Below are 21,576 nucleotides of genomic sequence, written 5' to 3'. Positions count from 1 at the left end.
ATAATAGTGATGCTGTTCCTTGTTAGGGAGCAAGGAGGTTATTTAAGAGAGGAGTGGGTGCATTGCTGCAGCTGCTCTGGATCCGTGCCTCCTTTGACACAGCTGGCCTCCCTCAGGCCTGCAGCTTTGGAACTGGGCAGCCGGGATACTCTGTGAAGACGAGAACTTATCCTAAGGTCTCCCTCTGCTTCTCTCCATGAAATCAGAGCAGGGTCCAGCACAGCAAAAGCAAGAGCAGAGGGGGGCTCCATCCGACAGGGCTTGTTACTCCTGTTCTGTGTACCTGCAGATTACATTTGTACCTCTAATGTCCGTCAGTTGATGGAAAGGGTATCCAATATATCTGTTGCTGTGAGTGTTTCAATCATCCTAGGCTCTCCGTGGAGGCCTCTGAAGGGCTGTTCCTGATCAAATCAATTCCAGTGGACCTGTGGAGTGTGAAATGACAGTGCAGGAGGGCCTCTTTTGCAGACTGGAAGGTGTGAATTGGCACCTTGGAGAAGGCCTCTTCTCCCACTGTAAAGAGACTTACAGAAACACACTTGAAGATGTGGCTCTTACTTTCTCCTGTTCCATTTGTAACGCAAGCAGCTCTTCCTTTCAGGAGGGAGATGAATTGTAAACAGTGTGCTTGATACCTGATGGCCAGGATTCCTTTGCCTGGTACCTGAAGAACTAGGTGAGGTTGGGTGGGTGAGCAAGAGACTTATCCAAGTCTCTGAATAAAATTAGCCCTGAAGCTGTGACAGCAGGAGCAGTAAATATTGCATCTCTCACAGCTGCCCTGGGGTGGAGATGGTTCCTGCGGGTGGCGCTGTGGTCTAAACCGCCGAGCCTCTTGGGCTTGCCGATTGGAAGGTCAGCAATTTGAATCCCCGCAACGGGGTGAGCTCCCGTTGCTCTGTCCCAGCTCCTGCCAACCTAGCAGTTCGAAAGCACACCAGTGCAAGTAGATAAATAGGTACCGCTGCGGCGGGAAGGTAAACGGTGTTTACTTGCGCTCTGGTTTCCGTCACAGTGTCCCATTGTGCCAGAAGCGGTTTATTCATGCTGGCCACATGACCCGGAAAGCTGTCTGTGGACAAACGCTGGCTCCCTCTGCTTGAAAGCGAGATGAGCGCCACAACCCCATAGTCGCCTTTGACTGGACTTAACTGTCCAGGGGACCTTTACCTTTTTACCTTTACCTGCCCCAAACTCACCAAAGTAATTATATTCCAAACAACCTTAATGTGATGTGCAGAAAATAGAGATCAGATACGATATAACTCTTTCAGAACATTATACAAAGAAGAGCTTCCATTAGGTGCTTTGCAGGTTCCAGGTTGCACCTACAAGTACTGGAAGAAGGAGCCATAGAATGGCTGACCTCAACACACACACACAAAATTGTTGGGAAATTAAAATCCAGCTGTGACTCAGGTCAAGTAAACAGAAGCCCAGCGGAGCCCAGCGGAGCCTTCCCTAGCAGTTGGAGGAAATGAGGGTGGATTTGATTTAAATCACTAGTCAGTAAGACTTGATTTAAATCATTTTTTTACAGAAAGACTAATTCTTGCTGGTACAGTATAAGGTTTCATTTTTGAAATAATAAAATTTCAGAGTAGTTTTTACAGTTATATCAAAAATTACTGATTTGGTTATACAGTGGTGCCCCGCAAGACGAATGCCTTGCAAGACGGAAAACCCGCTAGACGAAAGGGTTTTCCGTTTTTCAATGCGCTTCGCAGGACGAATTTCCCTATGGGCTTGCTTCGCAAGACAAAAATGTCTTGCGAGTCTTGAGGTTTTTTTTCGCTCCCCACCCCCTTTTTCTAAGCCACTAAACCGCTAATAGCCTTTTAGCAGCTAATCCGCTAATCCCTTAAGCCTTTAATAGCCGCTAAACCGCTAATAGCGCTAATCCGCTAAGCCGCTAATAGGGTTGCTTCGCAAGACAAAAAAACCGCTAGACGAAGAGACTCGCGGAACGAATTAATTTCGTCTTGCGAGGCACCACTGTACTATTAGAAATACATAGATAATTATGAAATTATTGTGAGGTTTAATAAATTAACTGTTTATAGGGGCTATATATCCCAGCAGCCCTGCAAAAGAAAGAGGAGGCTTTGCCCTGCCAGACTTAAAACTCTACTATGAATCAGCAGCTTTCTGCTGGTTGAAAGAGTGGCTGCTTCTTGAAAACACAGACATCTTGGACTTAGAAGGATTCAATAATGTTTTTGGTTGGCATGCATATCTATGGTATGAAAAGGTTAAAGTGCATAGAATGTTTAAAAACCATATTGTCAGGAAAGCATTGTTTAATGTTTAGATAAGGTATAAAGATCTACTTGAAAATAAAACCCCAAGGTGGTTGTCACCAATGGAAGCAAAAGCTCTAAAAAAGCTCAATATGGAGGCCGAATGGCCAAAATATTGGGAAATTTTGGAACAGGAGGGAGATAAACTAAAACTGCAGAGTTTTGAAAAACTAAAAAGCAAAGTGCGAGACTGGCTTCATTATTATCAGATAATGGAGGCATATAAATCGGATAGAAAAATTGGCTTCCAGGTGGAAAAATCAAAATTGGAAACAGAATTGCTAGAACCCAAAACTAAGATCTTGTCAAGAATGTATAACTTGCTGTTGAAATGGAATACTCAGGATGAAACAGTTAAATCTGCTATGATTAAATGGGCACAAGACGTTGGACATAACATAATGATGGCTGACTGGGAACAGTTATGGACCACTGGTATGAAATTCACGGCATGTAATGCCTTAAGAGAGAATATTATGAAAATGATATACAGATGGTACATGACACCAGTCAAGCTAGCAAAAATCTATCATTTGCCCGATAATAAATGTTGGAAATGTAAAGAAACTGAAGGTACATTCTTTCACCTTTGGTGGACGTGCCCAAGGATTAAGACCTTCTGGGAAATGATCTATAATGAAATGAAAAAGGTGTTTAAATACACCTTCCCGAAGAAACCATAGGCCTTTCTCCTGGGCATGGTCGGCCAACAGGTGTCAAAGAAGGATAGAACTTTCTTTATGTATGCCACAACAGCAGCAAGAATACTTATTGCGCAGTATTGGAAGACACAAGAACTACCCACTCTGGAAGAATGGCAGATGAAGGTGATGGACTACATAGAATTGGCAAAAATGACCGGCAGAATCAGAGATCAGGGAGAAGAGACGGTGGAAGAAGACTGGAAGAAATTTAAAGACTATTTACAGAAATATTATAAGATTAATGAATGTTAGTATGACTTCGGATTGAGCTTAAAAGGTTATTAGTAACAAAGTGGTGAAAGAGTTTGGAAAATTCGAAGGTTAAAAAGTGTAAAATTAAAAGGTTTAACATATTAAGATATTAAGAAAAGATTAAGATATATTAAGATGTCAAGATAAAGATTAAGTTAAGATAGAGGGAAGGGATTTGCTGATTAAATATATGAACTGGAATACAGTGAGGGGAGGTGTGGGGAAGTCTGGGAAATAAGTAAACGCAAGAAATATTATGAAAATGGAATTGTTTTTATTATTATTTTTGTGTTGTTGTTTTTGTCTTTTTGTATTTTTGTACTTTTGTACTTTTGTATTTTTCTTTTGTCTTTTCCTTTAATGTAAAAACCTTAATAAAAAACATTATAAAAATATATATATATCCCAGCAGCCCTGGCTTTGGAGAGGCTGGCCTTCCTTTTTCCAGAGGGAAGGGGGGGAAGATACAGTTGGTAGGCCCAGGCTGGACAGGTTTGCAGAAAGAACAGGCCGAGGCTGAGGAGAAGCAGGCTGTTGCAAAGCCGGAAAAGGGAAGTTATATGGCTTTAGTAGAAATGTTATAAGGATTTAAGTATAAACAGATTAATGGAATTTTAAAAGTAAAATAAGGTTAGAATGTGTTAAGATAATTATTTGACAGATAACAGAGGAAGATGGAAAGGAATTGCTGAAACATTTGGCAGAAGTGGAATACAAAAAGGGAGGTGTGAGGAGGTCGGTGAAACAAGTGAATGAAAGATATGATATTGAAATTGTTTGAGTGTTTTAAATTGTTTTGTTTGGTTTTGTTTAGTTTAATGTGTTTAGTGTTATGTAGTGTCTTTATATTGTATTGTATTGGTTTTTATTTTTCAGTGTTTGTTTGGTTTTGCAATGTTTAAATTGTTCAAAAAGCAATAAATATTATTTAAAAAAAAAAAACCAAGCTGGAAAAGGGGAACCAAGGACTGGAGCAGAACTTCAGGGATTCCTGCTGCAGGACTGAAGTTCCAGGTAGAGACTTTTAAAAAAATAATAATAATACAATTTATTAATTTTATAATAACAACAACAAAAATCATCAAAAATTTAACTTATACATCTTAATTGACTTCCCTCCCCCTTCTGCTTCCATTATTTTATACTTAATCATTAATATCTATTGTGATGGGATGATGAGCTGCTTGTGCGTAAACTGCAAGTCCCTCAGAGTTTGATCAAGTTTTCAAACCTCTGCCTGTGACGGAGCCCCTCCAGCATGGCTGCGTCAATCGCTAGCAGAATCCGAAAGTGGTTGCTTTCGGAATCGTTTCCAACATAAAAGCTCCTTAGCGGAAACACGTCTTCTGGACTCTCGGCGTGACAGTTTCCGGCGAGGAATGGGTGTCCCTATAGGAGGTCCTGAGACCTCCCCGCTGTTTTCGCTGGAAGCGTCTCTGAGCCATCCCTCCGACTCACCTTCCCTTGAAGTTCCTGCTCTCCCCCTACTGGTTCCCTCTTCAGCTGCTGCGTCTCTCTCAACCTCAGTGAGCCTTTGCACCTCCTGTCCTTCCGATGGCAGTTCCCTGACATCCACCTCCCCTCCAGGGCCCCCTTCACCCCCTCCCATCCCCTCCCCTACGGGTTGTGAGGAGGTAAAACCCCTGAAAGAACCTTCCTCATCGTCCGAAGTTTCGAACACTTCCCTCCACTTGTTGCTGTCCCTGGTCTCTCGGTACTCCTCGTCATCGGAGTCCATTCCCTCTTCCAACTCCGCCTCCGCGAATCCTTCCAGTTCCTCTTCCTCGTCGGTGGTGCCGAAATACTCCCTCCTAAACCTTGCTACCGGCTGTGGTTTCCTCGGGAATCGTTGGTGGAACGTTTCTGTTAAAACCTCGTCATTGACCTCCCCTGCAGTCACCCAGGTGTTTTCTGACTCCGGTTCCCCTTCCCACGCCACCAAATACTCCACCTGATTTCCCTTCCACCTGGAATCGAGGATTTCCGCTACATGGTTGCTGCTTTCCCTTTCTTCCAAGGCTGGTCCCCTGGTGTGCTCCCCTTCACGTCCCCCCCTGTATGGTGACAGTAACGACCTGTGGAACACTGGGTGCAATTTCATGTGGTTGGGTAACCGGAGTTTGAAAGCCACTGGGTTGACCTGCTGAATGACCTCAAAGGGTCCCAATCTCTTGGGTCTTAATTTTTTACAACCCCCTTTGAACGGCAACCCTTGGGTTGACAGCCACACCTGATTCCCCACCCTTATGGTTTCACCTTCCCTTCTGTTCTTGTCTGCCTGCTTCTTATATTGTGCCTTGGCCCTTTCTAAGTTGAGCTGGAGCTGATGATGGATCGCTTCCATCTCTTCTACAAAATGTTCGGCCGCTGGGACGCTCCACCTCTCGCCTCCATCCCCTGGAAATGCCCTGGGGTGACACCCGTAATTTGCCAAAAAGGGGCTCATCCCTGTGGACACATTCTCCGCATTATTGTAGGCAAATTCTGCCAGCGCCAACTTTTCGACCCAATCGTTCTCTCTGTCATTGACATAACACCTCAGATATTGTTGGAGGATGCCATTTGCTCTTTCCGCCTGCCCGTTGGTTTCAGGGTGCCGGGCAGTCGAAAAATTGACTTCCACGTGCAGCAAGCTCATGAGCTTCCTCCAGAACCTGGAAGTAAATTGTTTGCCGCGGTCTGAGATCACCCTCAAGGAGGCGCCGTGCAACCTAAAGATGTGTTCTACAAACAACTTCGCTGTTTCTTCCGCTGTGACTGCATGTGAGCATGCTACAAAGTGGCACATCTTAGTTAACAGGTCTACTACTACCATGATGGCTGTTTTCCCCTTGGATTTCGGCAGATCCGTCATAAAATCTATTGATACCGCTTCCCAAGGCCGTTCTGGTGTGGGTAATGGTTCTAATAACCCTGCCGGCGCCCTTCTTTCCCCTTTGGCTCTCTGACATTGGTCACACCCTCTTACATACTCCTTTACATCTTCCCTCACCTTGGGCCACCAAAATTCCCTGGTAACCATCCACATGGTCTTGTGTTGCCCAAAATGTCCCGCCGTGGGGCTATCGTGCAACTGCTTGAGTACTCTTCCCCTCAATTCACCTTCTGGTATATACAGTGCCCCTTTGTAATACAATGCCCCATTTCTTTCCTCAAAAAATTCGGGGCTCTCGCCCTCTCCCCTGAGACCTCTGAGCTTATTCTGGGCATACTCATCATTTTCCGTTTCCTCTACCAGTTCTCGTCGCCCCACCAGCGCCGCCCCACACACCCAGCGGTCCTCAGGGATGACATGTCTTTCTTCGATTGCCCCCTCCCCCTCCAAATACTCTGGTTTGCGTGAGAGAGCGTCCGCCCTGACGTTTTCTGGGCCTGGCACATAACAAATTTCAAAGTGGAATTTGGAGAATTCCTGTGCCCATCTCACTTGTCGTTGGTTGAGTACTCGAGCTGTTCTCCAATACTCCAAATTCTTGTGGTCGGTGCACACTTGCACCTTGTGTTGTGCCCCAATTAACAAATGTCTCCACCTCCGGAACGCTTTGTGAATGGCGAGTAGTTCCCTGTCATACACCGTGTAGTTCCGCTCGGACTTATTCAGCTTCCTCGAGAAGAAGGCACACGGTCTCCACTCCGACGTATTCCTTCCCGGTTGAAGAAGTACCGCCCCGATCGCCCGGTCGGACGCGTCTGTTTCCACTCTCATGGGTTTTCGTAAGTCCACATGCAGAAGTTGTTCTTCCGAGGCGAAAGCCCTTTTCAGTTCTTCAAATGCTCGCTCCGCCTCCGCCGTCCAAACAAATTTCTTCTTGCTGCTGAGGCAGTCGGTGATGGGTGCCGTCAAGTGTGCAAAGTTCTTGATGAACTTCCGATAAAAGTTCCCAAATCCCAGGAACCTTTGCACATCCTTCTTGGTCTTCGGTGTCTTCCATTCCAGTACCGCTTGGACCTTGCCTGGATCCATGGCCAATCCCTTGTCTGACAAGCGGTACCCCAGGAATTCCACCTCCTTGGTATGAAACTGGCACTTCTCCAGTTTCACCCACAGCTGATTGGCTTGCAGCCGGCCCAACACTTCTCGCACGTCCCTCACATGCTGCTCCTCATCTTCCGAATACACCAACACGTCATCTTAAAAGGCCACACAATTCTTGTAGAGCAAAGGTCCCAAGACGTGGTTCATAAAACTTTGAAAGCACGCCGAGCCTGCTTGTAGACCGAAGGGCATAACGAGGTATTCAAATGCTCCCAAAGGGGTGAACATGGTGGTCTTCCATTCATCCCCCTTCCTTATGCGTATCAGATTGTACGCCCCCCGCAGGTCCAGTTTTGTAAAAATCTTCCCCTTCCTCACCCTGGTCAAAATGTCATCAATTCGGGGCATAGGAAAAGCCAGGGGTTCCGACACGGCATTTAGGGCCCTGAAGTCCACTACAAGTCTCGGCTTATCTGTGTTCTTTTTGTCCACAAAAAACACTGGGCTGCCCCCCACCGCTCGGGACTCCCTGATGAAACCTCGCTTCAGGTTTTTGTCAATGAACTCCCTCAACTCCTGCATCTCCCTGTCTGACATGGCGTACAGCTTGCCCACTGGGAGTTGGGCCCCAGGGAGTAGGTTGATTTGACAGTCAAATGGTCTATGCGGCGGCAGTTTGTCTGCTTCCCTTTCGCTGAATACGTTGCTCAGATCTGCGTATTGCGGAGGCACCTTCCCTTTATTCATTACTTCCATCCCGGCTAGGGTGACTCTGGCTCCTCCTGGAACCTTCCCCTGCTTGCAGTGTTCTAGGCAATGCGCTGACCCAAAGGAGACCACCCTCTGATGCCAGCCCACTAGAGGATCGTGTAGTGCCAGCCAGCTCATCCCCAAAATGATGGGAGCTCCTCCCAAGGTGGCCACATTAAACGCTATCCTTTCGGTGTGCCTTGCCACCCTCATTATCATCGGGACTGTCTGTTGGCTCACTTCTCCTCCCAACAGCTCTCTGCCGTCAATCGTGGTCACCTGCAAGGGGTTACTTAAAGGGATGGTCTGTATCTGGTGCTCAGCTGCAAACTCCTTACTCATGAAATTACAGGAGCTGCCTGAATCCAAAAGCGCCTTGATCTGTAGTGGGTGTCCGTTTGGCAGCTCTAGCAACACCTCTATCACTAAAGCAGGTCTGGGAGGTTCTGGCGTGGGCACTTTCACTGCTCTTTGGCCTGGCTGCTGTGCCCCGACGGTGGCAGCCAGGTGTTGGCTTTTACTTGCTCCTTGCTTTCCTCCTCTTCTTCCCCAACAGCTCCTGCCACCCCTTGCCATTCCTTTCTTCGTGGACAGACTCTGGCAAAGTGCCCTGGCTGTTGGCAGAGATAACATTTCTTGGCGCTCTTTCCCTCCTTCTTCCGCCCTTCACTGAGATTTGAAACTGCGCGCGCCCGCGCTGTTCCAACTTCCATCGGCTCTGCCGGCGGGAAAGGCGGCTCTGGAATGTCTGGAATGCGGAGCTCCCTCCAACGTTCTCCTTTCCCTTCCCGCCTTTCCAAAGCCCTCGCTTCCTGGCGCGCTCCTATGGCCAGCACGGATTTGGTCAGCTGGTCCATAGACTCCGCCCTGGGCCCCCGGGAAAGTTCATCTTTAAGGGCCGAAGAAAGCCCCTCTTCGAAAAGCATCTGGATGGGTTCCGCCGATAGGTCCCACCCCAATCTATGAATCAACATAGTAAACTCAGTCCAGTACTCACGGACAGACCGGCTCCCCTGTTTGCAAGCCATTAACTGCCTTCGCACCTCTCCCTGCTCAATGTCACTGGAAAACATCAGGTCCATGGCACGAAAAAACTTCCTCGTGTCCTTTAGGATCTCAGGGGTCTAACCCAGTCCTTCGCCCCTGATTCGAGATGGCCAATTACAAAAGCCACTCGCGATTCCTCGTCGGGGAAGTCATCAAACTGCAGGTTGAGAGCGTATTGCATCTCTGTTCTAAAGGCATGATAGTTTCTGGGGTCCCCCCCGAATTTCTGCACCAATCCTGGCACCTTTCTGGCGAGCGGGGTGGTTTTCTCCTTCCCCTTTTCTGCATCCTGAGCCCTCCTCTCCTCAAGCCTCGCCGTTTGCAAGGCAAGCTGGATCTCCAACGCTCTGTACCTTTCCTCCAGGCTTGGACCCCCTCCAGCTGCTCCTGCTCCTCCGGTTCCGGCTGGGTCGCTCATGATGCCTCTCCCTGCACAAGCTGGCTTTCGGTGACTTTCGGATTGCTGTGATGGGATGATGAGCTGCTTGTGCGTAAACTGCAAGTCCCTCAGAGTTTGATCAAGTTTTCAAACCTCTGCCTGTGACGGAGCCCCTCCAGCATGGCTGCGTCAATCGCTAGCAGAATCCGAAAGTGGTTGCTTTCGGAATCGTTTCCAACATAAAAGCTCCTTAGCGGAAACACGTCTTCTGGACTCTCGGCGTGACAGTTTCCGGCGAGGAATGGGTGTCCCTATAGGAGGTCCTGAGACCTCCCCGCTGTTTTCGCTGGAAGCGTCTCTGAGCCATCCCTCCGACTCACCTTCCCTTGAAGTTCCTGCTCTCCCCCTACTGGTTCCCTCTTCAGCTGCTGCGTCTCTCTCAACCTCAGTGAGCCTTTGCACCTCCTGTCCTTCCGATGGCAGTTCCCTGACATCTATAGTGCTTTATATTCTTAACAATCCCATTTAAACATTTCATTCATGTTGTTACAAGTGACTTTTAGAAGTTCAACTAATGTAAAAATCTTCATCTGGTTTGTTGGCAAACAAAGCAAGCAGGTAAGACATGGTCCTTCTGCAAGGTGTGTCTGCTGCCTGCCTTGGAAGGAACTACAAGACCTTCTTGCCTGAAGCGAGTTTTGTCAGTTTCCCCACAGCCTCCGGTCTGGTCCCTGCCAGGTGAAGCACGAAGTTAAATAGCTCCGTCTTGGCATTGTTACAGAATGTGAATTTTGAAGTCTTTCAGTAATCCAAGTTTAGCTTAGAGAGTCAGCAGAGCGAGCAGGGACTGCATGCTGCGTCTGGGACAAAGAGTCATCTTCAAAGCCCTTGTCAGCCATGGAGCATGCTGAGGTGAGGGCAGTGCCTTCTCCCCATGCCAGGGTTAGTACTTAACCACAAGCTTCCCAGCTGACTGAGCACCACCCACCCTTTCTGGGGAGGGTTGCCAGTATCATGGCTGTGAAGTGCTCTGAGCCCAAGAGTCTGGTGGTCCTTTAGAGACTAACAAGTTTATTCCAGCAGACATGTCCCTGGCTGATGGACAGTCCCTGGCATCAGATGCCCACTCCTCAAGAGGCCAAAACCCAGTGTCAGCCCACAGCGCCCCTGTTTTTCTCTCCCCTATCGACCTGTCTTACTCTCTTGTAGGTAACGCAACCTGGAAGGAGAACAGAACTGAAATGTGGCGAAGAGTGGACACCTCCCTTAACACGAGTCTCATGCTACAAACCAGAGGGTTGGGTGAAGAAGAGAGATCTTGTGCACCTCCAAAGCCGTTCTGAAAACATTATCTCATTAAACTAGGAGCCTGCCACTGGCTTAAGTGGCCTGCAAATCAGTCTGACAGAGTGTTTAGAAATGTGTGTAGCTGGAAGCATCTCAGGCAAGCCATGGGGACGCTTTGCAGGCGACTCTTGCCTAAGAGTTTTAAAGGTAAGAGCCACATTTCACACAGAATACCGTATTTTTCGTTCTATAAGACGCACCAGACCATAAGACGCACGTAGTTTTTGGAGAAGGAAAACAAAAAAAAAATATTCTGAATCCCAGAAGCCAGAACAGCAAGAGGGATCACTGCGCAGCAAAAGCAACAATCCCTCTTGCTGTTCTGGCTTCTGGGATAGCTGTGCAGCCTGCATTCACTCCATAAGACGCACACACATTTCCCCTTACTTTTTAGGAGCGAAAAAGTGAGTCTTATAGAGCAAAAAATACGGTAAATCCAGGAAAGGGTGCATCTCTGGTCCTTGCAGATTTCTCTTCCCCTCCTCCACCCACCATCCGATAGCAGGGAGGGGAGTAGAAAAGAAGCCCACTCACAGCCCTCTGGGGCAAATGGAGCTTGCGGCCCCCTTCTGTGGCTCTCCAGCTGCATTTTTTTTAACACTAAGGTTGATACGGGAGAAAGCAAGCATGTGAGCGTCACAGGTTATGGTTATCAGATGTCTCCATTTCCCAGGGACCGTCCCAGATTTACAAATCTGTCCCCGGACAAAATCCGTCCCTGGAATGTCCCTGGATTTCATTTAATGTCCCCAGATTTATATTTTAAGTGTTGTAGGTTTATTAGTAGGGAATGAATGTTGTGTGATTGGTTCAGCGGCACAAGACACATCATATGGGGACTTCCAGCGAGTCAAAATGGTGGGCACCACGGCAGCGAGCAGCTTCTGAAGCCAGCCAGAGTCAACTGCACTACCAGGCTCACTCTGGGCTGCTGAGACTACCACTGCCACTGCTGAGGGAGAAGCGGGGACACCTGGTGCATCAACTGGGGGAACCGCTTACCCACCCCCCATGACCCAAATCGTGCCAGAAGTGAGAGCACTCGGCCGACTGCTCAGCAGCGCTCCAGGGCCAGGAAAACCCTGGAGCTGATGCAGGGAGAAGGAGGAGAGGGGAAGGAGAAGGAAGAGAGAGAAAGAGGAAGGAGAAAAAAGAGGGGAGCCCCGACCTTGCCACGCAGCTGCCGCCACTGAGAAAGAGAGGAGAGCACCGGGAGGGCAAGGACACGTGGCCAAGCCCAGGCCCGACCCAAGTCTACTCCACGGCGGCTAGCATTCCAAGAGAGCAGGCCAGGGCCCAGAGGAAGGCTGCACGACAGAGGAGACCACAGAAGAGAAGATACTACTTCTTAATATTTTTGAAAAATATTTTTTAATAACTTTTTTCTCTCTTTTTTTTTTAAAAAAAAGGTGTCCCCGGATTCTTTGAAAAAATCTGGTAACCATATCACAGGTGAGAAGCAAAGGGTGTAACCTCAGATGTAAACTGGTGCCTGGAAGCATTTGTTTTGCTAAGAGGACAGGCTTGTGGCCTCTCTGGTCGTCAGTTGGTCCCTCCTGGGAGGGAGAGTAGTGGTCCTGCAATGCTGGAGGTGAGTGATTGCAAAGGACTCCCGTGACCTGGAGGGAAGGGAGTCAGGGCCTGGGGGCTGGCTGGCTGGCTGGGGGGCTTGCACTGCAGATCAGCTCCACAAGGACTCTGGACCTCTTCTGCAGATCAAGCCCCAAGATGGAGCAGCTGCATCACATCCCCGGAGTGCCTTGACTCCTTTCAGCGGAGCAGCAAAAGACCATTCCTAGGAAATCCAATGCAGATTCATTTCACTCCTTTCTGTCAGAAGTACAATGCCTACACGTTTCCATTATAGTGTGCAGCTACTCGCTGCATCTTGCCTCTGTAATAGAATTGGTAAATGGGCAGGGTGGGGGTTGTTGGGAGCAGCTGTTGGTTTTCCTGCAGTTTCTGTGCGTTGAAATCAAGAGGGGAAGGGAGGGCAGAGCTTGGGGAAGGTTTTGCGCTACAGCGCTTCAGCCACTGTCTGAGACCAAGCAGCGCCCCCTGCTGGCCTCTCCCCGACACAACAGCACCTCTGCGTTTGGCAACTGGCAGTGGGAAGCATAGCTGGAAAGCAGCAGTGGGAACATCTGTGGCCCTCCAGATGTTGGGTTTGCTGGGAGTTGGGGGGGGCAGCAACAAGGGACTGCAGCGAGATGGTGGAGAAGAACGGAAGGGAGCTATGGGGTGGAAGGGCAGACCCATAGATATACCTTTTTCAAAAGTAAATATTTAATATGTCTCATGCCTCCAGAATAATTAAAGGAGGGATTATAAAGCCTCTTCCCACTTAGACAACAGAGTGAGCACATCAAAGTCTCTCTGCTTACCTAGGAATATTCTCAAGAGCAAAAGGCATTTGGGGCAGCGGGTGCCTTCTGCTCTTTCCAGGGGAATAGTGTTACATGGATGCTGCCCAGGTAAAAATTGTATGCTGTAATATATTTTAAAATGAAACACTGATTGGATGTTTTCCCGTAGCAGGACAGGGCAGAGCAACAAATCCATGCACCCACACAAGTGATCTTGGTATCTGTTATGAGCAGTGAGGCCCTTTTAATTACACCTGGATATTGGACCAAGGATTTGTCCACACCTAACCTTTGCCCCTCTCTTTCCAGGCACAGGTCCATGCTTAAAAGCTCCAGGTTTAAGGGTTGTTGTTGGTTTCTTCTTCTTCGTTTGCCCCAGGGAAAGTTCAGTTTGGGTGCTAGTTCCCTCTCTTTCTTCCCCCGCCTTGCCCAATTAGGCTCCTTCCATCCACCCTCCTCTGCACATCCTTGTGGCTGCTGAGCCAGTGGCTGCCAGCTTTTGTTAGCTCCGTGGCTTGATGACAGCCAGGGGGGGATCAGGGTTCTCTTGCCTGGGCAACTTACCTGCTGTGCTGGGGTCTGAGGCAACTGCTTCCAGAGAGCCTTGCTTGGCTGTGGGCAGAAGGGCTGTTCCAAGGCCGCCCCCAGGTTCTCTCTCACCCTGTCTTGGCACTCCAGCTGTATCCTGGGCCATGCACCATGAGGGAAAGGGAAATTGCCCCAATACTGTCCCCCACTCCAGTGAAAACCAAAGGAGGTGCTGGCCTGAGACCTCCCTGGGAAAGAAGTCCAGCTCCTTGGGGACAGTGGGGGGTGGGAGGAGAGAGAAAGCTGTGGCTCAAGGAAATGCAACATGGATGGATGTGAAGCAGCATCCATCTCCCTCCTGCTTTTGTTTCCAAAGGAAACAATAGCGCTATGTAAATAATAAAAGCATTTTTATTTATTGTAGAATATGACTTAAAGAAAGGGGGGGATGTGCCGGGTGAACATGATAAAAGAGGTGTGTGTTGAAAGTCCAGCAGGACCAGCAAGAGATGGTTGCTCTCTTCACCAATGACACCAGTGCAAACCAGTGCTGGGAAGAGGCCTAGCTGACCTTTGGGGGCTTCTCTGCCTGTTCTGTGAGCCCTGAGTGACAAGCCTTTCCAAGTAGTAGCAGCCCCCATGGCTGCTCAGGAACAGGGCTTGGCTCTGTGGGACTTGACACCACCAGCTCCCAGTTGCACTCCCCTCCTGACTGCTTATAAGGGATCTTAGCAGCACCCAAGGGTCTCTCTGCCTGAGCCCCTAAAGAGCTGCTGGACTTGAGCAAAGGAGAAGGAAAAGGAGGAGGGGTCCACACTGGCTCAGGACCAAGCAGCTTTGGATCTTGAGCTGAGCCAGAGTCTGCACAGAAAGATTATTTATTTTAATCATTATTTATATTGAACATTTATACCCCGCTCTTAAGCCAAAAAGGCTCCCAGAGTAGCTTGCATGCCGTCAAAACAGGGCAGTCCCTACCCACAGCCATACAATCTGAAAAAAAGCACACAAGGTGAAAGGGACAGGGAGAGAAGAGGGAAATAATCAAAACTCAGACACCAGTTTAAAATCTCTTCCTCCTGGCCATTCTAACAAGGGTCATTTGGACTCGCACCCAACTGTGGAAGACCCCCAAGAAGAAGTCAGTGGGCCAGTTGTCCATTCGGACATGAAGCCTGGGGCAGGGCAGGCTTCTCAGCTCCACTCCACCCTCCTGGCAAGGGGAAGCAGGACAGTCTTCCTCCAGCAGCCCTCCGTCAGGAGAAGAGGCATCCCTGGGGGGAGCGGTGGCAGTCCTTTGGATCCTGGGATGATATGCCCTAATCAGAGAGGACAGTGAGGAGAACCCTGGGAAAATCAGCGCCTGATCCCTGCTGGCTGGCAGAGCCAAAGTGGCGGACCAGCAGCAGCAAGGCCCATGTCGAGGTCGCATTTGCATAATGGATAATCCGCAGCTTAATGAAGATCCGCTGTCAAAACATGCCATTTACACCGAGGCTCATTTGTTCCAAACATCACTCACTTTTCTATTTTTACCCGGCGGCACATCTCCAGCCTCAGTGCTCCTCATCCCCAAAGCCTCTGCAACGTCATCCCGACAACTTTCTGAATGCAGGATTAGAGGAAGCCTGGAAGGAGAGGCAGCAGCGGGGGGGGGGGTGTCTTTGCGTGTGTGTCGGGCAGCGGAGGCTGAGCATTGGTAGGACAATAGACACCCCCCCCCCGCCCCACAACCTGTCAGTTACGGATTCCACTTCATGCATCTGGTCCAGGAATGCTCATGCCACCATCCTACCTTTGGTCCCACAATATACTTGGCAGACTAGCCCAGCTGTTGCCCCTCTGGAAATAACTGCACACACAGGCCCTGAGGGGGTCTGAGGTGGCACTGGGTGACAAAAAAAGGGGGGGACCATGTTAGCACCAGGGAAGGACTTTGGGGCAGATGTCTGGGCCCCCACTCAGCAGAATGAGCAGATTCAGGCAGGCTGGTGGCTAATGTGTTCTGAAGTGAGTGAGGAGACCTTGAATGAGCAAGAGAGGCCTGCAAACACCATCAAAAGTTCAAAGTCTAAAATGACCCAGCTGCACTCCACCGGAGCCAAGTGGGGCCATGCTGTACCACTTGCCTGCCCACGCAGAGGGGAGCCCGGCCAGCCAATGCAGCCCTTGGCAGGTGAATCCCCTGCCTGGACCGGGCCATGCTGGGGTCGCCCACCCCTCAGAAGTGTTCAAATGGAAGTCCTGTGAATAAGTGCATCTATCCACACATCATCCAGTTGGGGGGGGGGGAGTCCCCCTGATGCCTCAGCTGACCAATGGCCTCACTCTGGCTCTGCCACCACTTTTCATGTTGCTGCTTCTTTGGCAAAATTCGTTAGAGATTTTGCACATGCGTTCTCTTTGTAAACAGCCTGTCTCAAGGCTTGAGTGACCACGCAGGGCAGAATCTGCTTCTGGAGGCTGTCAGAATTCTGGAAGAAGGCCCCAGGCCAGGACTCTGGAATTAATCTTTCTAAGGGATGACAAGGTGGTATACAAATCAAATTATGAGCCAGCCATAAGGAATATTAAATCCGAATTTGGAAGGCGAAATAAATGAGGACTTTTGCGGCCAGCAGCAAAGGAACCGGCTGCCAAGACACCTCACCTCGCCAAAACAATGCTTCTTTTTCCATTTCAGATCAATACTCATTTATGTTTCAGCAGACAATAGCAAAATGTAGATGGGCAGTTAACAAACCTCACCACCGATATTTCTGCCTAAAGCTGAGAGAGTTGGCTGAGGAGTCCATGTGAGAATTCCTTCTATACCTTCCAGGATCTGAGCCTCTAAGGAGGCTGGAAAGCAAGAGGCTGGTCTGCTCCCATTGGGATTAATTTCTTCCTGGGGTTTATGTGCCTAAGAAAGAAGAGCTCTCGGACCCCTAATTATAGCCACAAATTGATTTTCAGAGTCAGGCGCAGAGAACCGGCACAGAGATTTCACCTACCTGACCTTTGCAGTCACAAATAAGTGGGACAAAGGCCAGGTCAACTTTTTTCTATTTCTCTCCGGCAGGCCTTGATTCTCCTGCTGCAACCAGATTGCAGGAGTGAAAAACAGTGCTGTCGTTTATCCTAATCCAAGCCCCAAGAATGAAGGCAAAGGAGAGATGGGCTTACGTTGCTGGTTTAGAGCAAAAGACCGAAACATGAGAGTGGAGAGAGCCCTGGGCAGGGGACAGCTTGTTTCAAAATATGTTTCACAGCAGAGCTTCTGACACCAGAGCTGTCTCCTTTGTCGCTCCCCTGAATAATTCCCAGCCGGGCTGCTTGCTACCATAGCCTCCAGTCAGACAGGCTCCTCAGTTGGCTTCTTGGAGGGAAGGAGGGAGCACTCTGTTCTGTTCTGCCCTGTCCTGCCCACTCCCATGCTGGAAAAGGCAAAATTCAGAACCACCCATCTCATTATTTCCTCTGGGCAGGAGAGAGTTTTTAACTAGGGATGGCACCCAGGCAGGCTGACCCTCAGGAACTGCTTAGAGGGCTAAGGGAGCTGGGCATGTTTAGCCTGGAGAAGAGGAGGTTAAGGGGTGATATGATAGCCATGTTCAAATATATAAAAGGATGTCACATAGAGGAGGGAGAAAGGTTGTTTTCTGCTGCTCCAGAGAAGCGGACACGGAGCTATGGATCCAAACTACAAGAAAGAAGATTCCACCTCAACATTAGGAAGAACTTCCTGACAGTAAGAGCTGTTCGACAGTGGAATTTGCTGCCAAGGAGTGTGGTGGAGTCTCCTTCTGTGGAGGTCTTTAAGCAGAGGCTTGACAACCATATGTCAGGAGTGCTCTGATGGTGTTTCCTGCTCGGCAGGGGGTTGGACTCGATGGCCCTTGTGGTCTCTTCCAACTCTATGATTCTATAAGGGGAAAGCACCTGTAAGGCACCTTCTTCTGAGACCCCCACATCCCCCCCTTGGCCCCTGCTCTGAAGACAGTTCATGGGAGGCAGACAAGCTTTGTGTGACCTGGGCTTCCTGTAGGATGTAGCCTCTACTTCCTCTTGAATCCTCACAGATGACTGGAGCTTCAGGGCATTTGCTGACGAATGCATGCAGCCAGTCCTGCTGGCCTTGGGCTAATTAGGCCTCTCCTGATTCTGCGTGCGAGTGGCAGCGGGTGCTTCTTCCTAAGGGAGCCCATCCTGGCCAGGAGGGGGAGATTCTGCTGCTGCTGCTGCCTCCTCAGAAAGAACTAGTTTCCAAAACTGCTCAAGGGAGTGAAACGTCTTTGTGTATTTGGCGACTTGTTTTGAAAAGCTGGCTGACTCACAGGGTTTGGGCAAAACTGCTTCTGGGGTCTCTGTGTCCTTGGCTGGCAGCACCTTCCCCTGACACAAATACTGCTTTTGTGCAAAATGCCCCTCAGAAAACAGAGAGTGAGGAGGGTGCAGAACAGACCCTGCTGTGAGAACCAGCCACTGGCAGGGCAGGGTGCTGGCCCCCTGGAGCCCTTTTCCAGGGCTTGCCTACATTTCCGGGCTGGGAGAGGGACCATGAAATCCCCTGCCCCCAGGGACTCAGCTAGAAGGTTGGTCCACAACAGGGTTTTGCACAGAGCCACCTGGCAGAGGGCCTTGAGCAGCCTGCAGTCAGAATAAGCCCCGCAAGGTTGGGGAGGTGAGAGCTGCTGCTTTTGCTGGGAATGGAGGTCAGGGGGAAAGGGAGGCCTAATTTTATATGCCTACAGAATTAATAGATGCAATAGAAACATCCTCCTCTCGGGACAGAGACAGCTGCTTCTAATGCGTTTGCAACTTTATCAGATTTACTGAGCCACACTGACATACTTAATGAGTTTAAACACACACACGCACACAAATTAATTTACACAAAGATAAATTCTTACTCGCAAATTACATTTGCCAGCCTCACTGACTACCTAAAATGAGTTATCCCCCCCCCAACCCGTTTTCTTTATGCAGAAATCACCAAATATCTCAGGGGGTGTCAAATCTTTTTCTGCCATTTCTGCTGAAAATGTAAACAGATTTGATGCAGAATCACTTTCCCTTCGTGGCTGTTTCCCTAGACTGGGGTTGGTGAGGAGGAGAGAGGCTGGGTACGTGTGGAGCTGAAGTTATCTTTCTGGAGATTCTCCAGCAGGGGAAAGAAATGTTGGTGGGTCTGCAAAAGCCCACCTCCATTTCTCTTTTTGCATGAGCCAAGGCTAGGCATAGGACAATCCACCCAGTCCCCTCCTCTTGAAATCCACAGGAGATTTGCCTCTACCTTCAGTGGGAGACAGATTGCAAGCCAGGTTGATGCAAGTCACAAGGACTCCTCTCCCCCCCCTCCCCAAGGAGAAGCAAGTTTGGCTGAGGTTTACCTAGAGCAGCCTTCCCCATCCCTGACCATTAAGCATGCAGGCTGAGGCTGGTGGGAGTTGTAGTCCAACAATACCTAGATGTCATGGACTGGTTGCATGCAGAAGAATGGTGGGAGGAACTGGCTGGGGAACCACCAAGGGAAGAAGCATTGGAGCCCAGGGAGTGGAGGTGGGACAATGATGAGTGGTCAGAGGGAAAAGGAGAAGACTGGGAAGAAGTAACAGGGCTTAATGAGCTGGGAGACTCAGTGACAGAGAGGAGTCCAGAATCAGAGGTAGAAGCCAGAGCCGTCTTTCCCATACAGCTTAGTGGTTTGTTGCACCAGGGCATCGGCCTCTCAGGGGCACCCCAGCGAGTGGGGGAGCTGTGCGGCTTTGCTGGTGGCCTCCCCTTTCCCTGCACGCCCGCCAGCGGCTCCCTGTCAAACATATGCTGGTGGGCGGGCGGTTTCCTTCCCAAGCCTCTGTGGGAGGAGAGCAATCTCTGCAGAGGCCTAAGATCGAAGCTACGCCCCGCCAACTATATGGCTGGTGGGCGCGCAGCTTCCCTCCCAAGCCTCTGTGGGGATTGCTCTCCCATAGCAGCATGGGGGAGAGTTGCGCACACAGCCCCCCCCCCCCATGGCTGGCAGTGTGCAGCTTCAGGGGGCCCCCCACTATCCGTGGTAATTTGGGGGCCCTGAGCGGATATTTGCACCCCGGTGGCACATCTGCTAAAGACGGCCCTGGTAGAAGCTGAAGCAGGGAGGAGAGAGCCAAGAGACAGAAATGAGGATTTAAATATGTAATGTTAGAGAATAATATGTTTAAAGTTAAAAATGAAAAGAAAGATGTTAAGTGATTGAGTTAATTTTATGAGAAAATTGGTTTTGGAAAACTCTTACAATGATAAACACTGAAACTCAGCCAGGGGGATTCGAGGAAGTCACTCAACGATGTTACTAAGATTGGATTAAGTACAGTTAAGATGTATGTATGTATGTTTGTCTGTTTGTTTGTCTAAAAAAATTGGAAAATCAATAAAAAAATTTGAAAGAAAAAAAAGAGAGACAGAGATGAGTCTAGCAGTTGTCTCTCCTGCTGTGACAAGCTCCCCTCCCTGCTTGTTTCCCAGATCCAGAAGAGAGCTGAAACAGGTGGCACAGCAGCAGGCTGCATGCAGGCGCAGTCTCTGATTGCTTGGAAGAAGCCTTGGAAAGGAGGGAACTTAAGACAGCTGTGGTGAGATGGGGACTTCCAGTTTCAGCAACTGATTCATGGGGCCAGACCTACTGGGAATGAGCTGCTGTGCTCATTAGGCCTGACACTCAGCCAAGTTATGTGAAGATTGTGTTTTTGCTAATAAAGAGTTAACTCCAACTTTGACAGTGTGATTTACTGAAGGTTCAGTACACACACCTGAAACACACCTGGATGAGGGGGCTGCCCTTAGGAGACCAGAATTTAGCCAGGCAGATGAAAGGAGAGCTTCACTATACAGTTGGAATTATACTCATTGTTAAGCCAACAAGTCAAGGTTCAGTATTATATATCTGAACAGCTTAAGTGCTAAATCCCTTCTCAACATTCGTGTTTTCCATCTATCCTGCTTCCTTATACAAAGTCAGACTATTGGACCCCAATTTGGTGCCCTCCAGCTGTTTTGGATTACAACTCTCATCAGCCCCAGCCAACATGATATGGGGCAATGGATGGCTCTGTTATCTAACATCTGGAGAGAACCAGGTTGGTTTTGCCCACAAGGTCAGACGAGCTCTTCAGGGTCTCAGTCAGGAGTCTTGCACAGGGAGATGTTGGCAGCTGAACCTGAGTCCATGACTGCCAGTGAGCTGCGAAGGAAAGAGCTTGTCCCTTGAGACATTGACCTTTAACGTAACAGTGATAAAAGGCAAAGATGAGAATCATCAGCAAAGCATGGCATTCAACTGCAGAAGAGCTCACAACTCTTCTGCCTCCTACGCAGTGTCCTCACAATTTGTTTTTGAACCAAGAACTTGCTTTTCTGGTACGTGAGGAGCATTCACTTCATCTGTTTTAGTGAGTTACTATGTATTTGTAAAGGGGGAAGTGAATTTTTAATAGGCTCCAGAGAGACGCCTTGCATAGATCAGCTTTAATATTTAAATATACAGCGGGTCTTATGATGAATCATGGCTAAAGGGACTGGCTGGGGAGACAAATGCTCTTTACTCATCTCGAACGCATTTCCAAGCCCACCATCCTTCACCCTGCTGCTTACAGACACAAGTATAAATTGCATGTCAGTTTAACACAAGGGGGGCAATTTGCATTCTATGACCAATTTACAATAGCAATAATCTATAAGCTCTGTTCTCTGGAAACAGAGCTCAGGAACATGGAAAGCTCCTTCCTCCCAGCTCAGTGCTATATTGTCTGCTATGACTGGTCTCACCAGGTTCTTTTAGCTGGATTGACCCTGCCTGGGGCCTTCTGCATGCCAAGGCAGCTGTTCTGCTGCTGAGCAGTAGTCCCTTTCCAGCTGGATCTTGAGGCCTTCTGCCAGATTTCTCAGTGTCGATCTGGTCCCAGGA

The 21,576-nt window shown here is 49.0% G+C and overlaps 1 long non-coding RNA gene across 1 annotated transcript; it reads left to right on the top strand.

Moving 5' to 3' along the window:
* The first annotated feature begins 4,203 nt into the window (after positions 1-4,203).
* Positions 4,204-20,383, top strand: LOC310664283. The gene is made up of 3 exons (XR_014504861.1): positions 4,204-4,273; positions 10,621-10,905; positions 20,139-20,383. It is a non-coding gene; the product is annotated as an uncharacterized lncRNA (long non-coding RNA).
* Positions 20,384-21,576: the final 1,193 nt, after the last annotated feature.

Source organism: Podarcis tiliguerta (assembly GCF_965153285.1).
Source record: "Podarcis tiliguerta genome assembly, chromosome: 14".
NCBI lineage: Eukaryota > Metazoa > Chordata > Lepidosauria > Squamata > Lacertidae > Podarcis > Podarcis tiliguerta.
This window is presented reverse-complemented; position numbering and strand designations above follow the sequence as displayed.